Here is a 9,134-nt window from a genome sequence, read left to right as displayed (position 1 = left end):
GGGGGCGGGAGGAGGAGAGGGAGGGGGCGGCTAGAGGAGGAGGATGGAGGGTGCCGCCGGAGGAGGAGGAGGAAGGGACGCTGGGAGGAGGGCGGCCGGAGGGAGGGGAGGAGGGAGGAGGAAGGAGGCGGGATGGAGGGAGTACCTCGGTGGAGAGGATCAGCGCGGCGGCGGCGGACGACGGAACCGAAGCGGGCGAGAGTGAGAGTGAGAGGGAGAGTGAGTGAGAGGGTCGGGCGTGTGTAGGATAAGGTAATTTAGTAGTAGCGCGTTTTTCTAGCACGCGCTACTGCTATGGGACGTAGCAGTAGCGCTGGCCAGAGATACTCGCTACTGCTAAGTGGGCTAGCCATCTGCGCCCAGTACAAACATAGCAGTAGCGCGTTGTCATAGCACGCGCTACTGCTAAAGTAGTAGCAGTAGCGCAGTTTATTTAAACATGCTACTACTAAGTAGTAGTAGCGCCCATATTTGACCAGTGCTACTGCTAAGATTCTGTGTATAAGGTTTTCCCTAATAGTGTTAACGACCTAACCACTGAGCGAACAAAGGGGAGGGGGTGTTGCTTACCGGCATCGGAGACGAGGACAGCGTAGGGGGAACCATGGCACAGACTAGGTCGACCAGACGGTGGCCAACAGTAAGGGGAGCACCAGATCCGCCGCAAACGCCGTCGCCTCTTCCACCGCCGCCGCCGACTATAGCGCAGATCTGAAATCGCAGTCGCCGCCGGTGGTGAGGCAGCAGGGAAGAAAGGGAGGCATTGGCTATGGGTGAGCGAGTGAAAGGGGGTGAGGCTAATTTGGCGTCGGGACGACGTGCCAGATTTCCATCTTCCGTCATCCCCCCTCGCCCTCGCCTCGCTCCCGCTCGTGCGACCTCGCGCCGCACTCAGCCTGGCTCGCGAGAAACTGCCGATCCGGGCGTTTCCAGCGAGCCAGGCTCTGGGCTGCTTTGAGAAGCGTGCGGTGCAGGCCCAACAGGAAAACCAGGCAACCAAGCAGGCGTCTCCCTTCCCGCACGGACCTGGTTGGGCTCGATGCGGGTAACCAAACACGCCCTAAAGGAATTTATCGGTAATTTTCAGGATAACAGAAGAGGGGGTTACTTCATAACCCAAGTGCCCAAAGGCACGCATTCTTTTATTAAAAAAGGAATATACTTAAAGGAGTTCGGGAAATGAGCTAGGGTTAGAATGTTGAAGTGTTAAAGGTGAGTGACTCAAATGTAAGTGGTTCCTGTCAGGTTTCAGAAAATGCAAGTCCAACAGAGCTAGTTCAAATAAGATCGAAGGAAAAACCGAATGAAATCCAAGGGAATATAAAAAAAGCAAAAGGTCCAAATTCCAGGGTGTTATAGGGATGAATCTCTTAAGTATATAGGATTTCAGAAAGTTCAATTGTACTATATATCGTACATAGAAAATTTGTTATCCACTCTTTCGAAAAGAATGTCTTGTTTTTTCTATGATGATCCAACCAAATAAACAAAATCATGTGAGATTTCAATGAATTTTATATTACAATCCTAATTTTTTTTCCTATTTCTATGTGTGTTTTTTTGTGAAACACAGAATAGACGCAGACACTCTTGAACATTTCTTATGATCACACGGATGTACACACTATTACTATCAGTCAACCTGGCAATCAGGTCGGGTTTGGCCGGGTCAACATGTACACACTATTACTATCAGTCAACCTGGCAATCAGGTCAGGTTTGGCCCGGTCAACATCAAACAGACCCACACCCGAACCCTTTAACGGGTCAAGCTTGCGCCCGCAACCCTACCCATGGGTCTCAAAGCAGACCCATGTCCGAACCCATCGGGTTACCCGACCTAATCGGGCACCCATCGGGCATGACTAAAAATATCATTAGTTTTAGTTTTCACTTACAATACTATTTTTATAGCGGCGGAGCAAGCTCGCGTACAGTACTGCATTTATATGGGCAAGCGTAAGGTAACTGGTCGTCCACCTGCTACCTTTATAGTGTTGTCGAAGCTACACTTCTCGTCAGCTAGTCGAGGTGGTACTAAAACAACCTTGCCACTGCCTCGTGCGGCTGCATATCTACCATGGGCTGATAATGGCTGAACAATGCTTAGAGCATCTTCAGCCGTTCGGTCCCCCAGGGCGCCAAAAAAGAGCAGCGTGGGGGCGAATCGGCGTTAGATTGGTCCCTGGGGTTCGTTTCTTCCCAGCCACGTCCCCAGGTGCCGCCCCCAAGACGCCACATATTCAAAATCGATCGTTCCCGCTCAAAAAAGCCACAATTCGGTGATCATCGCAATAGTTTGGCGATCCAGTGCCACAGTTTGGCGATCAAATGAAAGGATACGCGGTAGTTCGGCGTACAAAAAAGGAAGGGCGCGCGGAAGGAATGCATCAAACGGCGATCAAACGCCGAGCTCAACCTCCGGCGGGGTCGTCGGCGTACGCGGGCTGGGAGGAGTCGGGGGTTTGGCGGGAGGAATGGAGAAGAGAGGGAAGCCGAGGGAGGGAAGCGGAAGGAAACGGCTGGAAAAGGGCTTCCTTTTTCTGCCACGCCCAGGGGACACCCGGTCGCTTGGATTTAGGGCGGGATCGCCGGCTATGAATTTCGCCCAAACCGGCGCTAAACAAGATCCTGGGGACGCGACTGGACCGATTTTCGGCCATCGACGCTAAAAATTCATCCGGTAAAGGCCTGTTGGGGACGCAGCTGGAGATGCTCTTAGGCCCATCATTTGTTTTGAGAACTTGGCCCATCATACATATATGTGTGTTGTGTGCACGAGAGAAATGATTCAGGGCCGAGCTGATTTGGGCTCTTGGCGTACTAGTCGTGCGTTGGTTGACAACCTACCATCCGTAGAGAACAGCTCTCTGCTGCCGTGTTACAAGCATAGCTACTAGCAGCGTCTGAGTTTTTGCTTTTTTTTCAGAAAACTTTCAATCTATTCATCTTCAACCATGACAGTACAACGAATATCAGAAATAAAAATTACATTCAGATTGATAGACCATCTAATGACAAATACAAGCACCGAAGCGAGCCGAAGGCACGTCGCCATCATCACCCCTCCATCGCCGGAGTCGGACCCAACTTGTTGTAGTAGACAGTCGGAAAGTCGTCGTGCTAAGACCCTAGCGTTGAGTTATTCTAAATAAATTATAATTAGCAAGTATCTTCACCAAAACGTCCACACACAATATAGTATTTTAATCACTAATATTAGTTGGATGACCCATCGGCTGGCCCATGGAGAGAACATGATGATCATACCTTATCCATGACTAATCGGGTTACCCATCGGGCTTACCATGGGTGAATATAGCAACCCATACACTTCTGAGAGACTGGAACAACATGTCTTGAGATTTGATGAAGTGTGCCTCGCTGTTGACGGGCACTTCGCTGAACAATGAAAGAATAAGTTCATTAAATCCTGAAATAAATCAAAAATAAAATGGTATTGGCCATGTCAAGTTTAGAATTTAAATCTGGCTGAGGAAATGCCATCATTAGGGACCCATGAGCTCTCTCTATTTTAAGTTATCGTCCTCCCGTCCGGCCGCGACCATGTGCAAGCTAGGCGGGCCCCATTTCGACGGCGACGAATCCCCATTTCTCCGGATTTAGTCACCGTCGGTCTGACTCAGCTGCATGTGCGCTCCGAGGTCGGTCGGCCAACCAGACCAGCAGCAATTTGTCCACGTTGAACACAATCCGAGGGAGTTTGCACGTACTCTATGTATACCCCCGCCGAGCACCGGCCAAGCCACGAGTTAAACAGCGGAGGCGCATGCACATCCTCCACAGCCAAGACTCAACCTCAGTTCTTGGCTCCGTTGTGCGGCTGTACGTGGCTCGCGCCCTTGGTGAGTTCGTGTGCGCCAAGGTGTTTAATGGCTATAGTTGCCTTGTTCTGTATAGCGACTTTTACTTACTCCTCTACTTGTCCATATACATAGATAGCTAGGCGCGCAGCGCAATGGCGGACAGCATGCAAGAGTGGCCGGAGGCCGTCGTCCGCGTGCAGGCGGTCGCAGAGAGCGACGTGGCCGCCATCCCGGGCTGCTACGTCAAGCAACCGCGCGACCGCCCAGACCACGTCCTCCACGAGCCCTCCGACATGAGCATTTCGGTCATCGACCTCGCCTGCCTCCTCGCTGGCCGCACCGACAGCTTGGCCACCGACGCCGTTGCCGCGGCGTGCCGGGACTGGGGCTTCTTCCAGGTGGTGAACCACGGGGTGGCGCCGGAGCTGATGCGCGCGGCGCGGGAGGCCTGGCGCGGCTTCTTCCGGCTGCCCATCCCGGCCAAGCAGCACTACGCCAACCTGCCGCGGACGTACGAGGGGTACGGCAGCCGGATCGGCGTCCAGAAGGGCGCCACCCTCGACTGGGGAGACTACTTTTTCCTCCACCTCGCGCCGGAGGACGCCAAGAGCCCCGATAAGTACTGGCCACATCCCGGTATCTGCAAGTATGTTCCCTATGATCAACATATTTTTTAAACAGTTTTGCTAGAACTCATCTAAATAAAATATAATTTAGTCACATTCATCTTTTATAGCTATTGAATGTGATGCTATAAGATGCATGTATACTGACGTGGGTTGTATCTTTTTTTGTTTTCAAAGTGAATGGGACTAAATTATGTCTCATCTAGATGAGTTCTAGATACTCCCTTTTTTAAATTTCTTTTCATGATTATGACTGGCTAGTAGTTACTGTAGCTATAGCTAGCACATGCGTGCGCACGCATGCAATGAAAAGTGGCGAGACGTTCGTTCGTGCAATAGCGTCAGGACCGGCAAGCAAGGTGACAGCTACTATTCCAAGCTTGCCAACAAAAAACATGGCAACAGACGGATGTAACCTAGAAATATGATTTCATACGTGCAGAGTCACTGTTTCTTGATGGCACTCCATATTCTGGAAGTAGAAATTAACATAATACCTTTTCGGATGGATGTACTCGGTAGTAGTACTACTTACAAATAAAAGTTTACACAATGCCATTTTCTGCTTTTAGCTAGAAAGAAAACGTACATATACATGTGGTAGGATTTTTCGCCGAGGATTGACTTCATTTTTATGATAAAAAATGAGCTTTATTGACTCAGTTCGACATTCACAGTCCCGCGTGGCCAGAGTATAGCAAGATCCACACAACCCAAATAAGCAACCTTTAATCCTCAAAAAATAAAGATAAGCAACCTTTGCTGAAGATATGTTGCATAGTACAACCCCCTTAAAAGTTTACACGAATTTCGAAATTACTCAAAAAAGGGTATTCTTGTAAATTCATGATCAACTTCTAATTCCTATTCTCCCCACGCATTGAACAAGAGATCGGAACAATGTAATCCTTTTGATTGAAAGGGAGATATCTTGTGTACCGAAGCAAAACCCGACGAGCACGTTCGCGGCCTGCAGGTCCGCCGCGCAGATGGGTCACCGTGCAGCCTGTCAACGACGACGCTTTCATCGTCAACGTTGGCGACCAGATCCAGGTATATGTCGTATTCGCACATTTGATTTTTTTTAACGGTCGTTCGCCTTCCCTACTCCGAAACTAAGAAACAATTGCTTCAAAAATTGGGCAGATATTGAGCAACTCAGCGTACAAGAGCGTGGAGCACCGGGTGACGGTGAACGCCAAGGAGGAGCGCATCTCCCTGGCGCTCTTCTACAACCCGAGAGGCGACCTCTTGATAGAGCCGGTGCCGGAGTTGCTGACGCCGGAGCTGCCGTCCCTCTACTCTCCCATGACCTTCGACGAGTATAGGGTGTACATAAGGAAGAACGGCCCCAAGGGGAAGGCGCAGCTCGAAGGCCAAGCCATATCTGAAAAATAATAATCAATTAACCGCATCTTTTGGTATGAGCATATAATTATTGTGTAAGTATGTCTGTATATTGGCATTTCAGTAATCTTGTTAGATGTGTGTATCCAATCATGTTAAGGGTTAATGATTATATTGGCATTTTCTTTGTGTTCCATCTATCACCCATACAACTGAGAACTAAAGTAATGTTTTTTTAATTATTTGGATTGCTTACCACTTGTCACATGTGGTAGAACTGAAGTAATGTTGAGAACCAGTACGAAATGTACTGAGCTTCTTCATAAATATATATCTGCAGTATACAAATGCACATGTAGACATGGCTTCTACTTCCGAGAATGAGCTCGGACAGACGGTTTCACCCACAGTCTGCGCAAGCAGAGCATGCGGTCACCTGTGTGGGCGCCACCTGTTGCTTCAGTGGCGGAGGGTACAATTGGGCACCTGGCAGGCAGCCATACCCCAACTGGGCCTACTACTGATGACGTCATAGCATTCGGAGGGATCTCGGACCGGAAGTCTGGAGACATATGGGTGAGTCACCGGATTCAGGCTCAACCTGCTGATGACCTGCAGTTGGGGCACGCCATGCGGGCGGCCAAGCTTCGTGACATCGAGGTCACTACAGGTATGTCAGTCAATACGAGTTGCTCAATTTTGCATTTCTCCGATGATGAAATCATACATAATGTTAATAACTTGGGTCTTTCACTGGGTAACACTAGGAAAGAAGTAGCTAAATCAGTAAATGACTTGCTAGACTTGGAGGCCGATTACCGATAGAGCCATGGAGATGATTCATAATATTGCAGGGTAAAACCAATGAATTATACGAACATTAATGCTCTAGCGGTTGGGGCACTAGAGTGGCTCTATGAGGATCTAGTACCCTCTAGTGTGTTACAGGAAGAGGATGCTGACACGGGCTCAAATGGGTATACGCCCCCTGCATCCAGATATGAGCGCACAAACACACCTCAGTTATGCGGACTAAGAGGTTGTGCATGATAAGACAAAACGTACCTGGAAGAGGAAGATTTATCCTACTTCCGCCGTACGTAGAAGCGCTAGAATTCTGACCACAAAGAAATTTCACTTTGAAAGATAAACGAATCTTTTGAAATAGCATAGGCCTGGCAGACTTAGCTAAAAGAAGGTTCCTTGTAGAGGCATCATTAGAACATAAGTTGGACTTTATTGCCTTACTTGAGACAGGTAGGGATAATTTCATGTCACAATTTCTTAGCACCATATCTGGTGGTATTGCCTTTGACTGGCATTGTCTACCTACAAGAGGAAGATCCCGCAGGATCTTACTTGGGGTCAAATGCGAGACACTAGAGGCTGTCAATGTAGTGTTTGGGGACTTTGCCGTCAAATTCAAGGTGTGCCCGATTGATGGGTTCTGATGGGCGCTAGTTGATGTATATGGAGCCGCTTAAATAAAGCTCAAGCCTGATTTCCTAGCAGACCTTGTACGGGTTTGTGGGGATGAGAGATTATCTATCCAGGTTGGAGGTGACTTCAACATCATTAGGAGAAGAGACACAAAAAAAAACAATAATTTTGATGGCAAATGATCATTCATGTTTCATACCATTATCAAGAGTCTTGACCTGAGGGAGATAGAACTCTCAGACAGAAAGTTTACTTGGGAAAACACATTGCCAAATCCAACTTACGAGAAGTTGGATCGAGTTCTCACTAGTACTGATTGCGAATCAAAGTTTTCTTTGGTGATGGTCCAAGCTCTAGAGAGAGGAATTTCCGATCACACCCCGCTGCTTGTTGATTATGGGGAAGCGACACATGCGGGAAACAAGAACGTCTTCTCTTTCAAACTAGCATGGTTTGAGAGAGAGGGCTTCATCAAGCTGGTAGCCCGGGAATGGGCTAAGGCCACAGGAGGGAGGTCGAATATTGAGCAGTGGCAAAATAAGATTAGACACTTGAGGCAGTTCCTCAGGGGCTGGGCTAAAAATGGAAGTGGGATCTATAAGGTGAAAAAAGAGAGGCTTATTAATCTTATAAATGAACTCGATCTAAAGGTCGAATCCATCTTATTAGATGTGGACGAACGGGCATCTAAAACGGAGGCTGAGCAGAAACTGTGAGAGCTTCTAAGAGAAGAAGAGATTAAATGGGCACTTAGAGCTAAAGTGCGACAAATGATCCAAGGGGGCGACAATACCCATTTTTTCCATATGATTGCAAATGGAAAGCATAGAAAGAAGAAAAAAATTCAGCTTGAGCAGCATGAGGATATAATTGTAGGCCACGAGAACCTAAAATTGTATATCTCTAATTACTATAAACAACTATTTGGTGTTCCCGAAGGCAATTTTGTGTCTTTGGATGAGCATGTGGTTGGGGATATACCTCCGCACCATTCACATAGAAAGAGGTGTTTGAAGCCATATCATAGATGAAGAATAATAAGGCATCAGGACCAGACGGTTTCCTAGCAGAATTTTATAAGAAATATTGGCATATCATTAAGGGTGACCTTATGCTGATGTTCCACGACTTGCTTAGTGGCCATCTGCAGCTATCCCACCCAAACTTTGCAACGATAATGCTGTTGCCAAAGAAGGAGGAGGCAGTGTGCATTGAGCAGTTCCGACCGATATGTGTGCTCATTGTGACTTGTCAGTTTTATTTTTTTACTAAAGTTGGGACTAACAGTCTAACGTGGATTGCACATAGTGTGATGCAATCCACTCAGACGGCTTTCATGCCGGGCAGAAACATACTAGAGGGTGTGACTGTCCTACATGAAACACTTCATGAGATACACTCAAAGAAACTAGACAGGGTGGTCTTCAAAGTGGATTTAAAAAAAACGTATGACAAGGTTAAATGGCCTTTCCTCCAGCAGGCCTTACGTATGAAGGGTTTTGACGATTCCTGGAGGAAGCTGGTCAATTCATTTATATAAAAAGGAAGCATAGGGATTAAAGTGAATGATGATACATGTCATTATTTCTAGACACACAAGTGTCTCAAACAGGGGGACCCGATGTCTCCTATCTTGTTCAATATAGTAGCGGATATGTTGGCAATTCTCATAGGAAGAGCTAAAGTGTGTGTTTGGGCATTGTCGCATGTGGCATTTTAAATTATCTTGAATATGTAAGACAATTATCAACCATTGCCATTGTAAATTTTCCTCAACGGCGAGCAGAGCGGAGTGCAGGGACGCCAGAGCGGAGTGTGCCGTGGCCTCCTAAATGGTGAGCAAAACGCGTGGACGGACACGAGCAGAGTGCGCTGCCGGCATGTCAACGATGAG

The 9,134-nt window shown here is 47.8% G+C and overlaps 1 pseudogene; it reads left to right on the top strand.

The window, feature by feature from the left end:
- Window positions 1–3,782: 3,782 nt before the first annotated feature.
- LOC119292921 lies at window positions 3,783–5,996 on the top strand (annotated as a pseudogene).
- The last annotated feature ends 3,138 nt before the right edge of the window (window positions 5,997–9,134 follow it).

The sequence above is a fragment of the Triticum dicoccoides genome, chromosome 4B (assembly GCF_002162155.2).
Source record: "Triticum dicoccoides isolate Atlit2015 ecotype Zavitan chromosome 4B, WEW_v2.0, whole genome shotgun sequence".
In the NCBI taxonomy this organism is placed as follows: domain Eukaryota; kingdom Viridiplantae; phylum Streptophyta; class Magnoliopsida; order Poales; family Poaceae; genus Triticum; species Triticum dicoccoides.
This window is presented reverse-complemented; position numbering and strand designations above follow the sequence as displayed.